At 28.9% G+C, this 23,132-nt stretch overlaps 1 protein-coding gene across 4 annotated transcripts in view; it reads right to left on the bottom strand.

The window, feature by feature from the left end:
• LOC129958304 (solute carrier organic anion transporter family member 74D-like) overlaps positions 1-23,132 on the bottom strand; it is a 165,487-nt gene that overhangs the window by 131,559 nt on the left and 10,796 nt on the right. For 2 of the 4 annotated variants that reach the window (XM_056070692.1, XM_056070695.1), the window contains exon 2: positions 11,175-11,260. The exons of the other annotated variants lie outside the window; for them this stretch is intronic. The gene's annotated coding sequence lies outside the window, so the exon portion shown is untranslated. The remainder of the gene's footprint in view (positions 1-11,174; positions 11,261-23,132) is intronic. 4 annotated transcript variants of the gene reach the window in all.

Below are 23,132 nucleotides of genomic sequence, written 5' to 3'. Positions count from 1 at the left end.
TTATATATTAATTGTTTCAAATTCTCAAGGAGGAAAAAGTAATTTATTACATATCGCCCCTCAAGGCAGAAAACTTTTTAATTTTTATTTCTAGGAGAATCAAAGAATATTTAACCAAAATTAAGCACTTTATTATTATTTTTTTTTACTCTATTCAATTATAGTGAACTAAAATTCAATTAATGCAATTATTCAAAACTGCGTTTTCATGCAATAATTATAAAGCATTTCTATCATCGTAATTAAATCTATTCATCGCAAATCTAAAAATACTTCAAACAATGCAATGCCTTTGAAGATATTGTTGACTCGATATAAAACTCTTTGAATTGCAGGAAATACAAAGAATTTCTAATGGTGCTTTCATTAAGTCTTTAAGCATAGGATTATAATGAAGCCATCAAATTCCGTAAGTAAATTAATGCATATTTATTCATATTATTAAAGTAATTTGATTAACATAATTTCTGAAAAGCAGTAAAGTAACATAAGAGCCTTTCTAAGATAAACCCAGAAACAAAGTTTGTTTATAATTATTTCTAATTATTCAGATTTTTAACAATGAATCAATAGTGGAGATGTGTAGGGAGTTATTGTTTTCTTAATAACATTAATACATGCATAAGATAATGCAAAAAAAAAAAAAAAAAAAAAAAAAAAGGAACTCTGTGATTAAGAAGGCTTCAAGCGAATGGAGAATCCTTGGTTCGAGACCAGATTTTATCAAACACTGATTATATAATCAAGTTTGGTGCACGATCAATCTGTTTGAATCTGTGGTGCAGCGAGATAAAAGGCTCCAGTGCCGTAATGTGATTTTATTTTTTCGTTCTAAATGCTATCAGTAATTTTTCAGAAATAAATGGCAGAGAATGACATTATTATTTCATGCCACTTGATATAAAGAAGTGGCATAAACACAGTAATGTTTGATCCCAGAGCGTCGTGACCAGGTGGCTTCGAGACTAGAGAGCTTTAGCTTAAAAACCGATTTAAATGAAGAACCGCTTTGAAGCCGAGCTGGGTGCTTATTAAATCAGTCCGGGCAAGATGCTCTTTACTGAGTGGCATGGAAGTTTGAAGACAAAGTGCCGGCTTAGGTGTCTTCCTCGTCATCTGACTATGGTTTAGATTCATGAAGTCCATCCCAAAATTGCCCTAGTGTTGTTTCAAAACGGGATATAAAAATAACTATCATAGTCTACGTCAACATTGTAGCAAACTGTTCGCGCGGTGTGACAGTTTGTGAAGAGGGATGTTTGATCAGATACTATAAAAGTCATATGATCAAGATTCAAAATAACGAAAGAAATAACAGCAAACTAAATTCGATTTCAACTACATTCTTTGTTTTTATTATTAAGTTTTTATTAGCTATTTGCAGCCTATTATATAAAAATTAATGATTTCCATGAGGTAGTTTTCTTTAAATACTTAATTCCCCAAACAAGCACTAATTATACTACATAAATTACAATTTATAAAGGTTAAAGAATTATCAGAATAATCCCATAACAAGTAATTTTCCCTAATTAAAATAATTTACTCGAGAAATAATTAGTTATTTTTTTGAATCCTAAATTGGTCTTTTTTTAAAAATTTTATTTAGCATTATTCTCTGAAATTTCCCAGAAATATTCCTAATTAACTATCCAGAAAATAAAAATGAGAAGATTAAAGGCAGTGTTTGGCTTTCTTTATCGTTAATGAAGTAGAAAATGAAGCAACAATGTTTTTTAATTATTATGCAAAAGGAAAATTCCATAATAGATTTTTTTTCCCTAAGAAAAATATGTAGTTAATGCAATAATTTTTCCAAAAATTAATAATGAAAACTGAACTAATCTTGGAAAAATGAAATTAATTTTACCAAGACAATCGTATATTTTTTTAGAGATGCATTATATGTCATAATTGAAGGATTGGTTTATCTTTTTTGATCTGATTGTATCATTCGCTACAAAGTATTAAATTTTTCTCTGCCAAATTACATTTTTACTATTTGGAAATATTTTACTTTTAGGAATGACAAGTTTTTCTAATTGTCATGTCACAAATCCTAATAAAAATATAAATCTTAGATTTTTATAATCATGTCTTTTAATTTTAGACAGGTTTCTTATAAAAATATCATCTATTGTAATGATTGAAATGACACCACATCGGGAAAAATCTACAAAGTTTCATCAATCATGGTTCTGGAATCTCAAACCTTCGCACAATTAAAATAGCAATTTTGATGAGATTCGAACCCGCGAATAATATGCCACCGGAAAGGTGAAAATCTCAGCCAAGTTCATTCATTCATTTGAATGTAAATGGAAACAGTAAGGATAGAAATTTTCATTTCCCAATAATTCTCTTACGATTGAAGAGAAAAAGATAGTTTAAATTAGGTGAATTCTAGCATTATTATAGAGAAAAATATTCGTTTGACAGTTTTTTTTTTTTTTTTTTTTTTTATATATATATAGTTGCAATTCCTCAGAAGCGATTTGCTGATTAGTGACTTTTAACCCCTAACTTCTTTATCTTAACCTCCTCCAGTGAAACCTTGTTGGAAAATTCTCATTAGTTTCAGTTTCTTCAACCTTTATGAAATCAGGAAAGGAAATAGCGGATGATGATGAAGTTTCCGGTTTATCAAATGTAAGATATATATATATATATATATATATATATATATATATATATATATATAAGAAATCAAAAATATTTGCATTATGAAATTTCAATTAAAATTAAAATCTATTTCTGAAAACAAACTAAAAAAAAACTAAAAATTATTTCTGAATCAAACTAAAAAAGATACTATTGCATTTAGAGAGCGCTAATGCTGCTACTATTAGATGAACTTAACCAAATTAGTAAAAATATCAAGTAAATATTAGCAAAAAGAATAAATATAGAATCAAAAAGGAAGAAATTAAGAATCCGGCCTGAAGACTTTCTCAAGGGTCATCCTCAGTCAGGGATTCAAACAAGGGATTTTTTCTGTAAGAGGTCTGATTTTGTCCAACAATGTTGACCCTTCGTGACCCGAAAATCCCCTGAAATTGAGGCCTTAGAGATAAACCATTTTTTAAAGGGGGGAAAAAAACAATAAATCACAATCTCCAATTTAAGCGAAAATTATAATAACGTAATATAAACAATAGTTTAAACTATAGTAGTTTATATTATGTTATAATTTTAGCTTAAATTGGAGATTGTAATTTATTGTATTTTTTCTGCAAAAAATGGTTGATCTCTAAGGCTTATATATATATATATATATATATATATACCTATAAACAACGGGACCCTTGTCCATGTGTTCATCGGATTTCCACCTCCATGTTAAAAAAAAAAAAAAAAAAAAAAAAAAAAAAAACTGAAATTCAATATGTAATTAGCTATAACTATAAATTTATTATTAAATATATTAAAAACTTATTGATGCTCAAATTTTCTTTTAACGAACATTACTGATTTTGTTTATCTTTTTGCTTGTTTTGTCAATAAAAAAAATGAATTTCTTTTAAATGTTTTACCAATTAAATAAATATAATTTTTTAAGTGCTTCTCCAATTAAAAACAAAGTAATTATTATTGCATCATTTTTTTTATATTCGGCTATGTCAGGCTTCGGTATGCAGGTGAATGTGCAAGTACATATTTATAAGCGCTGCATGTATTTTTCATACTTCTAAACCACCCGGTATGGCTACTTCTCTTCCTCCTCTTCCGGCAACAGTTAGGAACTAACTATACGTACTCAAGGTCAAAGCTGTCCCCCCAAATGCTCTATTATGCATATACCCTTTTTTTTCTTTTGTAACTGTGCCCAAGTAACCTCTGACCTTCGGTAACACAAAGGTCTTCAAGACTCCGCCTTGGTCAATTTGAACATAAATCTTTTCCTTTCTCTTCTTTCGTCAGTAACGATGAGGGCCGAGGATTACCCCTACTGCGTGTCAAGCAGGGATAGACTGACCATAGAAAGAAATAGAAAAAGAAATATCCAACCTATTGAAGTGATTTGAAGTGATCATCCACGAGGTGGTCATCTATGCATACGAACCGCAAATTTCATGCTATTATCTGAACAATGAAATTTTTAATGTATTTTAATGTACCCGAAAGAGTGCAAGAAAACGGAAAAATTCTTAAGGCACTTTTCCATGAACCCTTTCTCCGCAAATCTGTCTTTTCATTTTTGTCGGTTAAAAGCAGGCATTCTTCAGAGATCTCATGCTGCCGCCTGAATTACGAATCGGTGCATTAGCAGGAAATGAAGCATGCAAGAAAGCGAATGAAGCTCTGACTAATTTTCTATGGATCATTGTTGTCCCACATTTGTCTAGTTAATAATGCATTTCCATTCTGCACATATTCTAATTATTACAATTAGGAATATTATCAATTAACAATATTATTTCTAATTGTTGAATTTAACATTTTCCGCTAATTTTCCTACGAGATTTGATCTTTATTTATTTAATACGCTAGCTGGCATAGTTTACGTGTGCGCTTCGGAATTAGATAATCTATTTAATTACATGAGGTATCCTCAAGGTATTATCTTTTGATAATACCTTGAGATACCTTCTTTATTATCTCTTAACTATAGAAGAGAAGGCGTCGTCTAATTAGAAAGATTTGTAAATACCTGGAGAGTCACGTGGAAGCTAACGTGTTAAAAATAATGGACACAAATGTAAATATGCGAAGATGCCAGAAAAATGATATAACTTATATATAATAATTAACTTTTTTTTACTTCTAGTCGTTACTAATGTTTTAGCAAGTATAAATGGCGCCTGGAGTATCTAGTGGCGTAGCAACCAAGGGGCAAGGGTGAGAAGCCTCAGGCACCAGTCTTAGGATGCATCATTTGGACAAAACGTTATTGAGTTTATGCCATTTTCTAAAATATCATAAAACATCATAAATATAAAATATCATTTTCTAAAAAATCAATTTTCAATTTAAGGGAGCAAAAAAAAAAAATATATATATATATATATATACTCTGGTTTTATTTAGTCTTACTACGCCACTGGTGACGACTCAGAGCGAAAAAATCACATTATGCCCCAGCATCACTTATCTTCCCAACACCAATGTGAATAGCATATTATTTTTTCTCCTTCATCGTTTCATATATATTTCAATTTAAAAAATGGCATTAAGACACTAACGTTTTATTCTCATCGCGCCCCCTGAGATTGGTGCCTGGGGCATTTATATTCCCTTGTCCTCCCCCCGGTCGCTACGCCATTACTTTGAAGGAAACTAAAAATGTTTGTATTCAAAATAAAATGAAAAAGTAGTTTAGCTGAAAATTAAATTACGTGTTGCATAGAAAATTCGAAAAATTGGTTGACATTTTATGAAGAATTCGAAACATATTTGAAATTAAAAATTCAGAAATTTCTATCGATTTTGGTTAAATAGAAGAGGCTATAAATCTAAATGAGACTTTCATAAGAAAACTATTGCATTTAATTTTACATAGTTTTATTTTACTTGTGTTATGTTTATAAGAATGGTATTTTGTGAGAAATTTTTCACTTGTTGTTGTTTCTTATGGCACCTGCCACGGACAAGCCCGCTGTTACGAAGACAGCGATTTAAGGAGGGGGAGCGTCTCTTGTTTTCATAGTAGCGCCAAGAGTACGACTTTGCTACTCACGCATCACTCATTCGCTTCCACAACCCCTTTTTACAGGAAGGCACATTCACACATCTCACAGATAGAACAACAGAAGAACAACCATCCCCAAACCGGAACTCGAACCCGGGACGCCCAGATCACGGGAAGACGCGCTACCCCTATACCAGGAAACCTACCCCTATATTTCTATTTTTCAATTACTTCCTGGTGCAATGCAGTTTTGAAAATAGGCGTTAATACGTTTTCTAAATATTTTTAAGACTTAATTATCAGTTAATCGATTAATGTGATTAAATTTAATTCCATGTATTTTCGACGACAATATACCTTTGAAATATTTTTAGGACTTAATTATCAACTAATCAAATAATGTAATTAAATTTTAATTCTATGCATTTTCGACGACAATATACTTTTGAAATATTTTTAGGACTTAATTATCAACTAATTAAATAATGTAATTAAATTTTAATTCTATGCATTTTCGACGACAATATACCTTTGAAATATTTTTAGGACTTAATTATCAACTAATCAAATAATGTAATTAAATTTTAATTCTATGCATTTTCGACGACAATATACCTTTGAAATATTTTTAGGACTTAATTATCAACTAATCAAATAATGTAATTAAATTTTAATTCTATGCATTTTCGACGACAATATACCTTTGAAATATTTTTAGGACTTAATTATCAACTAATCAAATAATGTAATTAAATTTTAATTCCATGTATTTTCGACGACAATATACTTTTGAAATATTTTTAGGACTTAATTATCAACTAATCAAATAATGTAATTAAATTTTAATTCCATGTATTTTCGACGACAATATACTTTTGAAATATTTTTAGGACTTAATTATCAACTAATCTATTAATGTAATTAAATTTTAATTCCATGTATTTTAGATGACAATATACTTTTGAAATATTTTTAGGACTTAATTATCAACTAATCAAGTAATGTAATTAAATTTTAATTCTATGCATTTTCGATGACAGTTTTTTTCTAATAACTTTAGGATTTAATTATTAATTAATCGATTAATGTAATTTAATTTTGATTCCATATACCAATGGCCTTATTTGGTAGTAAATTTGAGAAAAAAAAATTATTTTAAAATTATACACTATTTATCGATTCTAAAGTTAAAGTTGATTTAAAAGTTGAAAAGCAGAATATATATAAATAAAATTATTTTTGAAGCAAAGTATTTACTAGAAAATTACTTAATATATATTTATTTTAAATTACATTAAAAAGAGTTTTAACGTGTTTTTATTTTTGCATCTGTATCTATATTAAGCTAAGCACGTACTATACATTTGTTTTACAGAAGCACAAAGAACATACTAATAAAGCATGAAGATACATAATCTAACGGTTTCTAGATATCCACATTTGTCAAGAAGCTTTTAACAGTATATTTAAAGTTTACTTATCAGTTTAAATTATTAAAAATTAGTTTTGCAATAATATTTTTGAAAATTATTAATAGTAAAGAAAAATTAACATATTATGTTATTAAACAGTGTTATTTTTACTGTCTACGATTAAACTATGTAAATAACTAGTATAAATATACTATTATCAAAACAAAGTACACCGATGGGAGCAAACAGAAATAAATTTAATTTCCATTTTAATATTTTATTTTTTAAATGAGTGCTTATATTTGAATACAGGACTTCAATAAGAGCACACTTTTGCTAGCGTACTAAGTAGTTTTTTTGTAATTGCAATAATTTTCTTAATTTTAATTTGAATCTATAAATTCATTTTTATAAATATTGTTTTATAATATTTATAAAAATATCATATTCCTCAATACTTATAAATATAAATATTGTGGAATCTCGCGATTATTTCCCCCCCTAAAATTCATGAGCAGACTTATCAACTAATCGATTAATGTAATTAAATTTTAATTCCATTTATTTTAGATGACAATATACTTTTGAAATATTTTAGGACTTAATTATCAACTAATCAAGTAATGTAATTAAATTTTAATTCTATGCATTTTCGACGACAATTATACTTTTGAAATATTTTTAGGACTTAATTATCAACTAATCAAGTAATGTAATTAAATTTTAATTCTATGCATTTTCATATTTCCGTCGGTATGGAATTAAAATTTCATCAAATTAATTAATTAACTGATAATATTAAAGTAGCATAATGTTATCAAAAAACCATATTTACATCAATTTTTAAAAAATTACATTTCTACAAGCATGAAACAAATTAAGTTAAATAAAAGTGCATGAAAATGGAATTAAAATGCACGTTGTTCATTAAAATAAATAATTAATAGTTTTAGAAGAGTCAGCATTATTTATAGTTGTAAAAATGTCTTTTAAATAACTTTTTCTCAAAGCGGCATTTTTCTGTCAGATTTAAACATTTTTAAAATGTTCCATACATCTTAATTTTTATAGACATTTATTTAATTTATAAGAGATTCTGTCACATACTAAAATATGTGAATATCTATTTTAAATTTCGCTTCCATTTAGTTAATTAAAAATTATAGAATAGAATTTAGGAATAGTTTAGGAAAAAGGAATAGAATTAAGAAAAACAGCGAATTTTAATGAATATCCAATATGTAACCACAACTATTTCCTGAAAATTTAAATAAAAATAACAAATTAATATGCATATCTGTTCGAAATATATTTTTAAGTGGAAATAAAATAAAATCAAGAGAAAAAATTGTGGAAAACTAAAAAATTAGAGAAGATCTTAAAGAACTAAAAAACTTCTTCATTGCTTTTTAATTATAAAAAAAAATGTTTAGGATTTTTTTTAGAATATTTAATATGCAGTTATATCCCCCTGTAGATACATACAAAATTCCATAATTCTAAGTCCATAATTTACAAAAGAACTTAAAGTCTACTGTTAATCTTTAAAACTAATAAATAAACTTAATAAAATAATTAATGAAAACTTAATAAACTTAAATTGGAAAAGCGGTGATAAGCATTAATTTGGCCAATTAGAAAGCATTACTGAAAATACTTCAAGCCACATACAGTTCTTGACCGCCTAGTAACGCATGTTATGTCCTCGATATTTCAAGTATCAGAACTAGAGAACAACAAATAGATAGAGTTTCTACAAATCATATTTGCCACTTAAGCAAGGTGCACACATTTGATATCTGGTGTACAAGCAATTAGCCACCGTTTTGCTTAGCATTTTCTAAAGAGGTCGAAACGAAATTGAAGCAGTACTTTTTTTACTCTTTTTCTTTCTCTTTGACATCCCTCTTTTTATTCTTAGATTGCAATTATACAAATAATTTAAGTATTAATTCGATATTATAGTTTAAATTGTTTTACCATATTTAACGTTAAGAGCAAGTTATATATTATGTCTTTAACCATTACATTCTAAGCGGAAGATCAAAGACTATTAAGTCTAGGCTGTTCCCCAATTCCCCCAGCACCATTGGTCCATTGGTTTTCGGTATGTACATAGCGGCTATTTCGCTCGACAGGTGGGGGGGGGGGGATCGCAGCAGGATAGTGCTGCTTGAAGTATACTACAATTGCAATTGCGCGCATACCTCCAACGACGCTTTCCAATACCATATAAGGGACAGAACTCTTTGGCGACAAAAACTTGAATGTGTGCATAAGGTCTGGCAAAAATTTGGAAATTTTGGCCAATGGAAATTCGGCAAATGTATTACTGGCATAACGATGAGATGTATGGATGCTACAGGTGATTCCGATGCCTGTCTAGTGACAAGGTGTTCTAGTGAAGAGAGAATAACATTAATTTCTCATTTTAATGTCAAAAAATGGCGGAAGAGAAGAATCTAAAAAAAAGGCATGTTCAAGGCTTTATTTGCCTTTGCCACGCCACTGTAAACGTATAGTTTCTTAAGCTTCCTTCAGTATTTAAATACGCGTTTAAATTTTTATTTCATTTTATTTTTTCAGAATTCCTCATAAATTAAATTCCTGAAAAATTACAGAATTGCTACTCGCAAGAAAAACTAACTTCTATAAAAGAATTTTATCATGCGTAGTAGATCATAGATTTCTTTCATTATATCGTATGATAATCTCTTGTGGCGTAGTAGCGGGAATGAATAAAGCATGTACAGAAGCTTCAGGTTCCACTCACAAGAAAACTCTCTACTGGATATAAATTTATTTTCTATAAACAAGTCCTTTGCCTGTTTTAACATATGCTTTACACATTTGGGGTGTTGCGGTCTCTACATAAGAAAAAAGTTCAAGGTTACAGAACAAGATTTTATAGTTATTTTATATACTTTCTGGTACATTAACAACTTTATTATTAAAATCTTATTATTATGATCTTAAAGTTGAAATCACAAAAGAACTATTTCAAATGTTTCAAGAAACTTATTCATTCTAATAATATAAAGAGCTCTAATAATTTAATAACAAATGAAGGAGAACAAACAAAAATTAATATAGATACTCCTTATATAACTGTAAAATGGTCATCACCATTTAAACCTCCATATTAAATAAATTTGAATAACTTGCATTGATTTCTAAACTCCATACTCTGTAAGATTTCCGATAAGTCGATTATGTGTCAGCAAATTTTTCTAACTGCAAAACAAATATTCTCGAGCTGCAAAATGACATTTTTTTCCCTCCATTTAAAAAAAAAAAACAAAAAACAAAAAAAAAAAAAAAACATTTTTTTTTTTTTTTTTTTTTTTTTTGCTTGCCCAATTACATTTTGAGATCTCCCAAGTTAAAGGGAATGACACTGAGATTCATTTGGGCATAAGTGCATGATTCAATTAGTAGAAGGATTAGTACTTGAATTTACGAACTAATTAGTGATCTTGCAGAATTACATTTATAAAAGTATGAATTTTTCATCTCAACAAACACCATATTGGCAGAATCATTTCAAGAAGGAAAAAATAACGGAACATAATTTTTTTAATGGATTGTCCCTCATATTATAATCTAATCCCCAATAGCGAATATTTAACTTTCCGTCTATGTCACTTTACTTTAAAAATGTCCTCCCCTAGTCATTGCTTAAAATCAACAAGACCTGACGAAACATATAAAGCTTTGTGCTTCAGTTACTCTAGTTATGTCACTGAAAATGCCTGAAGTAATTCTAAAATAATCATTGACTGTTATCAAATTTTTTTTGATGAATTTTGTCTAAAATTAACTTAATAAGGGGTAGCAGCTTTATATTCCATCAGAATTTTTTGAATACCTATAAAAGAATGCCAAATGTTTTGTTCGTCGGTGGATAAAAGTTTTCACTTTGAAGACTGGTGGTCATTAAAAACTCTAATATCTGTAAGAAACATTAGTTTTCTAACTCGACAAGTCTCAGCAAACACAAAATCACTTAAATAAATGCCATAAAAAAGTTTTTTTAAAGTTTAATTCACAAGATATCACTATTTAAAAACACATTTCTATTTCTCAATCTTAAATTTATAATTAATTATTACAAATATTAATGGAAATTTTACCTCAGTTATCTCTTCAATTCGCTACCAGGTGGCGTCTCCAGTATTGAAGCGACATTCAATTAAATCAATCAGCTGATCATTATTTTCTGAAAATATTAAAATGCTATACTGTCATCGTTGTTATATAAGTGCTCACAATTCAAACCTGCAGAGAAAGTAGTGAATGAAAAACCGATTACACAATTCAAAATTTTCAAATATTAAAAAAAATCAAATTAATTAAATAAAACTGCATAAAAAGTGCATAGAAAGGAAGAAATCACTGAGATATCTAGATTTATTTTTTTCATCAAAAATTAATCATATACTAATTACATTACAACTACCTTTCAGATCATATGCCAATCCAACATTAAAACATCCAAACACGACAACAACAACAACAAAACTTTTTTTTTTTTTTTTTTTGCAGGAATTATTAATCCTTACACTGTAATCCAACCTTCCAGTTTCGAATACAAACTTTCTGTCCAGATAAAAGTGCATAAAAAGAAGGTAAGAAATCACTGAGATATCCAGATTTATTTTTTTCATCAGAAATTAATCATATGCCAATTACATTACAACTACCTTCAGATCATATGCCAATCTAACATTAAAACATCCAATTATGACAACAACAACTACAAAAAAAAATAAACGCTTTTTTTTTCGCAGAAATTATTAATCCTCGCATTGTAATCCAACCCTCCAGGTGCGAATACAAACTTTCTGTCCAACTCGCTTTATTTTAATGATGTTTTCTCCTGGTCACGACACGCGCTGCCAGTTCTTTGGTCCAGCGCTGAGTATTTCTTTCTACAGGATTTGAATGCTTTTTATTTTATTTTTTATTATTATTATTATTTTGTGCATAATGAGACGAGGTGAGGCCGTTACTCGGCTAGTAGATAAACGGCTGGGTGGAAAAGTGTGCGCGCGAGAGACAACTTCGAGAGAGCCAAAAAATGCGGTCCCGCACAACAGCCTCGGGAAATGATTGACATTCCGCGAATTATTTGCCGACTAACAGGTGTCTGCTTTTTCTCTTTCACTCCTATTTACTGCCACTAACCGCAAATCGGTCGAAAAAACACAAGTTCATTTTCTACAACTGTTAATTAAAAACTAATAATATCTCATAATTTTAAAAAGATAGGATTTCTTGAACTGTTAAGGTCGCGTGCAGGAATTTTGAAATTGTGAAAGTGTAGGCACATTTTGCTTCTGTGAGATTTTTCAATATTAATGATACAAAATTATTTGGAAAGGTAATTTTATTTGAAGTAATTTCTAAATTTTTTTCGAAATAAATATATTTGATCAAATTCCGGTTTGTTGATTATTTAGTAATGCTTCGTCTATATTTGATTTATCTTAAAACATGAGCAGTTAGAGCAGATAATTTCATTGTAAGAAAGCTCGCTTGATACAAAAAATAATAATGTCACATTACTCTGGTAAGAAAGGATTCCTCAATTTGTTAAGGTTGTGTGTAGCAATTTAGAAATTGTGAAAGTGTGAGCACATTTTGCTGCTGTGAGATTTTTCAATATTAATGATGCAAAATTATTTAGGAAGCTAATTTTATTTGAAGGAATTTCTATAATTTTTCGAAATAAATATATATGGTCAAATTTCGGTTTGTTGGTCATTCAATAGTGCTCATCTGTATTTTATTTTAAAATAAACATCTGTATTTTATTTTAAAATAAACATGGACAGTAAGAGCTGATAAATTTTATTGCCAGAAAGTTTGCTTAATACAGGAAATAATAATGCCTCATAATATCTAATAATGTTTCATAATTCTGATAAGATAGGGTTACTTAAATTGTTAAGGTCGTGTACAGAAATTTTGAGATTGTGAAAGTGTGAGTACATTTTGCTTCTTTGAGATTTTTCAATATTAATGATGCAAAATTATTAGAAAGTTACTTTTATTTGAAGTAATTCCTAAAATTTTTCGAAATAAATATATTTATTTCATTTTATTCATTTATATCATTTTATTTTATTTATTTTAAAACATGAGCAGTTAGTGTAGACAAATTTTACTGTAAAAATGTTCACTTAATACAAAAAAATAATGAGCACAGTAAATATGAAGTATTTCTTTAATTACTTCAAAACTAAAGTTAAATTTTTTAAAGAATTAATCACTGTTGTAGTCTTAAAGTAGTATAATATTTTATTGCGATTGTTTTCACCATGTCTTTTACCCCATGATCTTCTATATCTTTGAGTAACAACAATTTTAAAAAATCATTTTTGACTTGAAACATTTTATTACATTTAACCACATATTTTTAAAAGTAAATTATTTATTAAGAATTAGGTTATACTCTCAATAATTCTGTACTCTGTCAATCAGGTTGCTCTTAAAGTCCTGTGTTTTCAGAAGATCAAGTGGGGAGCGTTAGAGAAAACTAATTTACAGAATACCGATTTTTAATGATTTTGACATGACAATTTTGAATTATATTTTGAAACATTTACTATACATAGTATAATTTCTATATAATTTGTTATCTTTTGTAATACTTTGGGCAGTAGGCATAGGTTTTGCTATTAAAATGTTTATTGTAACGAATTCGATTAATTTGACGCTTTCGTTAATTCGGTAGTTCTCAGGTCTGATATCTGCCGAATTACTAATAGTCAGAGTCATTTTTAAAGTAGAACACTCTAGAATGGAGTAATTTGATGCTCCATCAGAACTGTAATCAGAAATTTGAGAGCTCACGATCCAACGAAAATATCTATCAGGTATAATTTTCTGACACAAGCCTTACAATTTTGCAAATGGGCACCTTTTTAAAATCAGCATTTGAATATCAGATTTCTTCAACCCTATCTGTATATTTATGATAAATTTCAATAGCTGCATTGTAATTATAAAATTCGGTCATACATTGATTTTGTATGCGTATTTTTTTAAAATTTATATACTTATTAATCGAACTTTACAAAATCGAGAATCGCCTAGTTAGATAAGTCTTATCTAATTAGCCTATAAGATAAGACGAATATGCTTGGAGTCAATTGTATATTCGAAATTTACTATTATTATTCAATTTTTAATTTTTATGCAGCGAAGAAAATACTTAAACACATTTAAAGCTCGGAAAATTTTAATGGATTGCACGAGAAGAAAGGTTTCGGAAGATTTAAATTTCAGCATTTCAAAATCTGGAAATGTTTTTACAAACACTTATACCTATTTATATCTTAACAATAGTCAAAGTTTTCGAAAGAGGAGACGGCATTTCGAAACATGCAAATAACCTTGAAGATTTCAAAAACTCTTTTCTCTTAATATCTAAAAGACCGGACTGGACATTAAGCAATTCCTGAGCTGTTTCTATCTGAAGATGTCTCAATAGATGGATTAAATGCATCTACAGATAAGTAAAACAAACGCTTAACAATAACAAATAAACAAGAACGGATTATCGAAAAATTCCAGCATTCTTATCGATTTTTCCAGAAATGTTCAACTATCCTTGTAATTTCCGAGAATAAAGTTAAAATCATTTGTGCATTCTAATAAAATCTCTCTCACACATAAAAAGAAAATTATTTAAAAAATATTTAATGGCATGCTAAGATCTGTTTAAGCATTGACTCTTGAATGGAAATAAAGAATACAAAACCGACCTAAAAAAAATGCGAAACCTAAAGCGTAAATTAATAAATCAGTTAATTTACCCTTAATCCTAGTATGCAACATTTCAAAATCTAATAATCAATATATAATAAACATATCAGTGCGTCAACTACATTTTGAGGATTCGTTTCGGCTGACAGAAAGGAGGGGAATCCGACAATGTTTGTTCTACTTTAAAATTCTGACATTAAAATACTCAAAACTTTCCATTTAATGGAACACGGATTATCTGAGCCATATCTAATATCTAAAGCCAATAATACAAATAAGCAGTGAAATGAAATGTTATTTTTATTTTTATTATTCGTAGAGTATTACTCACATCGATATGAGAAACATTTTTTTGATTTAAAGAGCCTACTTAAAATTTATCAAATAACTATACTAAATTAATTCTTTATTTAAATACCATTAGCTAACACTTGAATGACATGTTTTGATTTCTGCCTTACCAAGTGTGGGGTCACAGAACTTATTTTTGACCTGAAAGAGGTCAAGTATGTGAGAGTTTTTCAAGAAACCCTAATATTAAGTAATTAATACAATATATGTTCTTTCGGCGTGGCATTCGGTTATTAAAAAGCTGCCCTTAGTATAAAAACAAGAGGAACTCCCCATAAGTAGTGAAAATACACCCTTAGGACACAGAAAATTAATTTGGCCACCGTTTTTTAATGTCCACTTTTTTTCCCATGCAATTCTCATCCACTACGCCCTTCACGCCTAGCAAAAATATTTTATTAACATCTTTCACAATAACACACGAAATATCTCCAGAGTGAGTGATTAATTGTCTCGCCCAGGAATTTTAAGCGTCTTCCATAGCATTTTAAATCATAATTCATTGCATCGTACTTTCTTTATCTTTTTTTGCAGGAATGCTAAGATTCCATGGGAAAGTTGACGTAACTGAAAATGTATTACCTCTGTTATAATATAATTCTGGCATTCCACCGGTAGATCATCACAAGCACGATAATTGCGGTGATAGCGGTGCCAGCACGCCCCTCCCCTCTGGGTACATTCAAAGTCATTGAACTCTACGATTGGCCACAATAGGTAAAGTTACCATTCTTTCTATAAAGCAAACTTTTCACAAGGTCTCTTTACTTTCATTCGAAAGAAATTCAAATTCTATATGTAGAAATTCTACTTGAAATGCCCTTTAACATTCAAATACAGAGAAGCAGGAATGCATCGGTTGTTTGCAAGGATCTATTTGCTCTCGGAAAGCAAGCAACTATAAAATTCTATACAAATATTTTCTCGTCCTCAGTCGACAGAAAATACTTTTGAACTCTATCATGACGAATTATTTTATAAAATGTTAAATGCAAATACAGAATGGTTAAAATGCATTTATTCATTGGATGGATTTGGTATTTGCTCTCGGAAATCCAGGAGCTGAAAGCTGACGAAAAATTCTTTCATCGGCTTTCTTCAGAATCAGTCCCAAAAAAGTAACTTCTGATCTCTATCATGGCGTATTATTGCTCGAAATGTACGGACTCGTTAAATGTAAATACAGAAGAATCAAACGCAGCTGTTGTTGAGTAGAGTTCTTATTTTATTTTGGAACACAGAGACAGTCAAAAGACAGAGCTTAGGAATCGAGAAGCGGATTTTGATGTCAATGTGTTTGTTTTCTTTTTTCGCGTCAGCAGGAATCAGCTTTCTCCATTGAAGGGAAGAGTAGGAAAAGGAGGGAAGAGATACTCGTGCTTTATTCGTTTCTCGATTTTGTTATCCAAGAAGACTTTCGTTTTATATTTCGACTTTCCACCTTTTCTTCCCCTTTCTCGAAATGTGCAAGTTGATCGTTAAAGTTGGCGGACTCGAATGAATCTAACAGTATTTTATCTGAATAATACATTCAAAGTTCCATGTGAATATTCTTGAACATGCATCTGTGCTCTTGAAATGAAGATTTCTAATATTAAGACTTTAATTTTTGTAAGGAAAATAATATGTCATTCTCATATTTATAAGGTGTTTTTAATCAGCGACATCTATGGGTAAACATACAATGTATATTACAATGGTTTTGGGTTTTCCCAATTTACTGTTACTTTATTGTTATTATTTTGAAAGTTTTCCATTTAGTATTATTGAGTTTTCAGTCTGCAAAGACCCCATTCATACATGCAATTAAAATACATGCAAGCACCTAATACATAACTTTATGAATACAGGGAGATATTCGAAGTTCAACTTTAGAAATAAAATTAAACTGTGTAATTTTAAATAGTAAACCAGATTGCGAAATCCTCATGTTTTAGAAATAAAGACAGATATAATAATAAAAATTGTATCTCATTGTCAGGAATATTTCAACAAAGAGATAAACAGACTTACCTAAGGTAAATGTTAGCCCACGCATAGCATTACGCTAAAATGAAAGACGGTCTTTTGTTATTTAATTAAAAGCATACAAGGAGTGTCGGTTTTATAACAATAAGGAGTGTTCGGAAACGCCTTAGTAAAAGCCTCTCCCGATGATGCAGGGGGATTTCTCATTTCTTAGTTTCTTTATTTAAATCGAAAATCAGCAATTTAAATATTTTAATTATTTTTATTGTTATACTTTCCCAAAATAATTAGTATAAAAGACGTAAAAGTCATATAATATCATGCTGAATTTTCAAAATTATAAATGTTTTGTGACCAAACAAAAAAAAGGATCTGCCCCTATCTGGAAATCTTTCTTTCCTTCCCATTAAGAATAGAATCATAGAAGTATAATAAGGCTCCGATAATTCAAAGTACAACTATCCGAATCAGTTTTGGAAAATGAAGATTCACATTTAATTTCATGAATCTCCATACATTATTTAATTTGTGGTTTCGTTTTCATTTTATCTTGCATTATTTGAAGTTTTCTGTACTTTATGTTTGCTAAGCTTCATTTGAGGAATTAAAGTTGTTTTTCCGATGCTTTTGTTACTAAATATCTGAGCTTTACCAATTATCCGAATCTTCTGTACGTCCAAATGGGTAATGGGTTAGATCAATTTTAATTCGGATAATTAAAATTAATCGCGCCACTTCTCTGGGTCTTGATTAAGATTCTGCTGTGCAAATTACTAAGATGGAAAAGTTTCTAAAAAAGTGGGAATTAACTATAGGAAATTAGACATTGTTTACAGTTAAAAATATACGACACAAATTATGAAGCATCTTTTTGGAATGTGATATTTCGAATAATAAATTTCATTAGTATAATAAACTTTCAAGAAATGTTGATCAATTTAGCAGGTTCGTTAAATCCTGCACATACGCATGCATTTTAAATAAAATATATTGATTCAAAAAGCTCCTACGCTTATGTTTTCTAAAAATACATGCAATTATTGAACTTATGCCCATGAAACAACTGACTTATGAAAGCATGACTTATGAAATCATGAACACAAAAACAACATGAAAAATCGCAACTTATTTAATGAGTAGCTTATTTTTAGAATAAAAAAATTAAAAAAGAAAAAAAGCATCCGCCAAAAGCAGCACCAGCAATTAGTAACATCTTTCAATTAAATTAAGTATATTTTAATTTATTTAATATTATTTATTTTATTTTAATTAAAATATTTCAATAAGCGTTATTTAGACATTCAGCATTAATATGGATACTCCATCCGATGGCATGCAAAGGTAATTAAATAATTAATAGTCATAAATAAATTGCGAATTATGAAAATGTATTGCGCCTTTCTAAAGCAATAAATTATGTATGACTTCAATCATTTTGAGTGTTGAAGCGTCAATCTTTGCTTTCTTCTTTTTTGCATTTGCAAAGTGATTAACAAAAATGCAAAGAAATCGATCACAATAAGTATCAAAGGAAAGTTTTGTAGTTTTAACAATGTGCTCGAAATGAAAATAATTGTTGCAATTTTTTTTTGTATGTAATAAAGGGTTATAATGTAATAAAACGTTTTTTTTAAACAGTTGTTGACTCTACTAAGTTAGTCAGTTTCAAACGGAAATACATACCATGAATAATTTGTTTCACTTTATTTAAAAACGTAGTGTAACGTATTAAAAACGTAGAAAATAGGTGTTACTTCAATAAATAAATACAGAACTAATCCTACTGCTTTAAGAAAACAATTCTTTCATTTTTTTCTATTTCTGATGTATGAATTAAAAATTCTGTAGTATATTTTAACACACACAAAAAAAGTTATTTTTCCTGTTGCACTATTTTTATTTTAAAAGTGCACAAATACCTTAAAAACGTATACCTGTTGAAACGCATTGATATTTTTGTAATAATTATAAAAAGTTATAATAATTTCATTGAAATAAAAAAAAAATCCTATCAAAATGCCGGAAAGCGGAGTTAAATTTCTTATGTTTGGAAATATAAAGAAAATTTCACTTCCCTGTAACATTTCCTTCTCTATTTTCATGAGAGTTGCATCTACGGAGATGGAAAATAATTCATTTAATGAGAATCTCACAAGATGTCAGAAACTTAGGTTAAAAAGCAATTGGAGATGGAGATTGAAGGCTTCTAAGGTTCTAACTTCTTCTTCACATGTCTAAGGAATTGCAGCTATTGAAAAGGTTTCTGAATATTTTATTATTATTATTATGATGATGGAAGTTAAGAGGCAACAAATTTGAATATCTTTCGATTTTCATTCGCAGGGGAGTAATAGGGAAGTGAAAATTTGAAATTCTACTATTTTCACGCTTTATGAGCTGAGTGGTCCAGCTACGAAATATCCTACAGCTATCACGCGGCAATTCGGATTCAATCAAAATTATTCTAGTCGAAAATTTTCCCGAGGCGCTACGACAACTATTGTAGGAAGTAGTTTTTCTTTAGGCAATCGACCCTGTAGGAATATTACTTAATATCTAACTCTACCCAAGTAGTATTTCTACAGGGGAAAAAAATCCTAACAGTTATAAATGAATGAAAATCTAGAGCACCATAACAATTATAAATAAATAAAACTCTTTAACACCATAATAAAAATAACAAATAAATCTCTTAGACATAATCTGAATATAACAGCAACGCTATGAAATAAATAAATATATTTCTTGTACTAAATCAAAAACATGACCTGAAAGAACAAAACTATTTCTGGTTTAAACTTTGTTTACAAATTCTAATAAAGATTTCTTCCGAAACCCGAATCACTTGAGTAATTATTGTGATGACCGAGAGTTATTTCTCCTTTCTTATACCAGATAATAAATCACATGTCGCTTGTTCTTATAATGACATTTAATTGATGTTTTAATAAATTGCCCAACGAAATAATTACAGCGTTTTCCGATTAATATACATTCTCTGCTTCTATCATATCTCGTTCGTACATTCCACTGGCTGCAGTGACACTTTAATAACAAGTGTTGCAATAATATTTCTGTTGCATTAGAGAGTAGAATCAGAGGAAGGAGAATTACGATAGAAATCAATTGGCTTACTCTTTCCTCTTTTCTTGGAAGCAGATGATTTCCTTTAACCTAATTTACCCAGCGATTGCAAAACAATCGGATTGAAGATCTTACACCACTTCGGTTTAATGTCTAACATAAATCAAGGCTTGATAATAAATGGGAAGCGTATTATCATAACTGTGTATATTTTGCAGAGAAAAATGTCAAGCAATACAGTGCGGGTATGCTGGTGATACATAAGTTACTTAATACAGCGGCACAGAATGGGTTCATGGTAAGGATTGACCCAAAAGCGTTAATAAAGAAATTCTGTACTCATCGGTATTGAAGATTTCAATTCATATGCGAATTTTTAAGAGATTAAAATGGACTATTATTTAATTTAATTGTGTATAAAGGGTTAAAACATAAATAATTATTTATGTTTTAACCCTTTCTAGGGCCGTGGGAAGTATGCTTCTCACCAAATTTATCAATCTTTGTATGAAATTATGTAGGTTGGCATAAGTTCTAATAATTTTTTTTAGTAAATCAGAAACTTAGATGCTTCAGTTCTTTATCTCAGACAAAATGATGTGTCTTGATTTTTACTTAATTATTAATTAACCAAATTAATTAATTAATCAAATTAAATTTATCTAATAAGCTAAATGAATCCCTTTTCTTATTCTAATTTCAAGCCTAAAAATATTTAAACATAATATGACTAGAAAAAAATGGCCCTTTAAAGGGTTAAGGTATGTTTTCTGTGATACAGTTCATATGAAAATCGTGATCGTGACATGACTTAAAACTTTAATCGCTTAATGTCTATGATAATAACAAAATTTCTCAATGTCTAAAAGACTAAAATATTAAAGTATGCATTACAAACAGCATAAATGGGAACAGAAAAAAACATTTTTTTTATCCCATAGCTCATTTAAATGAGTGTAAAATATGATTTTTAAAAACAACTTGTAGTCAATTATGCAAAGAACAACAACAACAAAAGTCTTCCCCCCCCCTTTCCTCATCTTTTATGAAGAAATGCGGCCAAAAAGGATTTCGGAATAACACCATCATATTAATCCATCCAAAAATATATTTTTTAAGAATTCATATATGACCCTAAGATACAAAGGGAAGAAAAAAAGGAATTTCTGTTAAAAATACATGCATTAAAATCCTGTGGTGTGCTTAAGTAGGCCGATTGACCTTGCCAGGAGTTGATGTTAAAAAAGATTTTAAAAAAATATTAAATATTTTAAAATAATTTTTTTTTCAAAATTTCCTCAACCTTATTTTTTAATTAAATTAAATTACCACAGAAATTTAATTGCCAACTAAACAGAAACTGATTCTAAATGTTTTGATTATTAACTAAACATTTACGTTTGCTCTGAAATAAGTATTTCGTAAGCACCGATACAGCATTTAATGATGAAATACTACGGTAGAGATATAATACGTTAATTAAGCCAGACGAACTAAGCTTTAGAAATAAAAATATAACTTCCTAAACATAGGATACATTTTCAAGACAAAGATCTTATAAAGGCTGGGATAATTTTTTGTATTAAAAAGACACTATTTTTTTTTTCTAATTTTAAATAGCTAAAAAGTACAGCAAGTATTTTTAAAAACTAAAAAAAATTGGTTAAAAACGTTTTACAAAGATACACAAAGTAAATGTGAGAGCATTTGCAAGGAATAATTTTTGATCTCAAAAAAAAAAAAAAAAAAAAAAAAAAAATCTTTATTTACTGTTGTGAAAATTTTATAACGAAACTCATATAAATAATAGATCAAACCTGATTGCCTCGCAAAAGAATTTTATTCGGTTTTAGCTACATCCTTAGCAGCATTGAAACTTCAATCAACACAAATTCCTATTCAGAAATCTCTAACAAAGGCTATTCAATCACCTGAGTTTTTAACGCTCTTCTAGTTGAGGTCTAATGTAAGCTAAGTTAAAAAAAAAAAAAAAAAAAAACTAATGCATATTGAGTTAATGATATAGAAACTTTGCTTCAAATGAAGCAGTTTCGATTTCCCCTGACTTCTTCCTGATTACCAACATAAAAGCAAGTTGAAATGTAAACCAGTTGGTAACTGTTATAGGTTAGTTGGTTAGGAAGAAAACCAGAAAACAGGTTCGCGCTTAAGTCGATCAAAGAAGACGTTTACTTTTGAAGTGTTATTCTTCAAAAGTAAACTTCATTCATTGAGAGATTATGTTGGATTGACATCCTGATTTGAAGATATGTGAAGGCTGACGGCGATGCATTTCCCGACCAGAAACAATGGTCAGATGATCAGACCAAAAACAAACTTAGGCGGGGTGAAATTAGATAAAACTAGTTTTATCCTGACTTCTGGAGAATCAATTGGAAAATCAATGAGAAAAGAACTAACTCGATGAATAATTTCGAAGTTTAAAAATAAGATTTTATGGTTTCCTATATTTTTATTTTTTGACATGAATAAAACGTTAAAAAAAATCCGATCGATAATTGATAAACTGCAATGTTTTCACGATCAGATTATGTTGGATTGTTATATAGATTTTTAGTTTTAAAAATATGAGTTTTGAATAAATTAAATAATTTCTTAATCAGGAAAGGACATGTTCAGAAATGTATTCCATCACAAGATTTTACGCAACATTTATAAAATTTCTAAATATATAAGTAAAAGTCGTAAACAGCGCAGCTAAGATATAAGTATAGTTTACAAAATTTTCATTCTAATCACGATTTTTTTTTTTTTTTTTTTTGAAAATATCGTTTGCTCTCATCAGAACACAGCTAAAGAAGTAAAAGTTTTCGAAAGAATTAAGATGTAAAAATTATATAAAATTAGCTTAATTGTCTGCGGACTGATAAAGAACTGTTTAATATTAATATGAT

Source organism: Argiope bruennichi, chromosome X1 (assembly GCF_947563725.1).
Source record: "Argiope bruennichi chromosome X1, qqArgBrue1.1, whole genome shotgun sequence".
Classification (NCBI taxonomy): domain Eukaryota; kingdom Metazoa; phylum Arthropoda; class Arachnida; order Araneae; family Araneidae; genus Argiope; species Argiope bruennichi.
The sequence above is the reverse complement of the archived record's forward strand: the minus strand, read 5'-3'. Positions and strand labels throughout refer to the sequence as shown.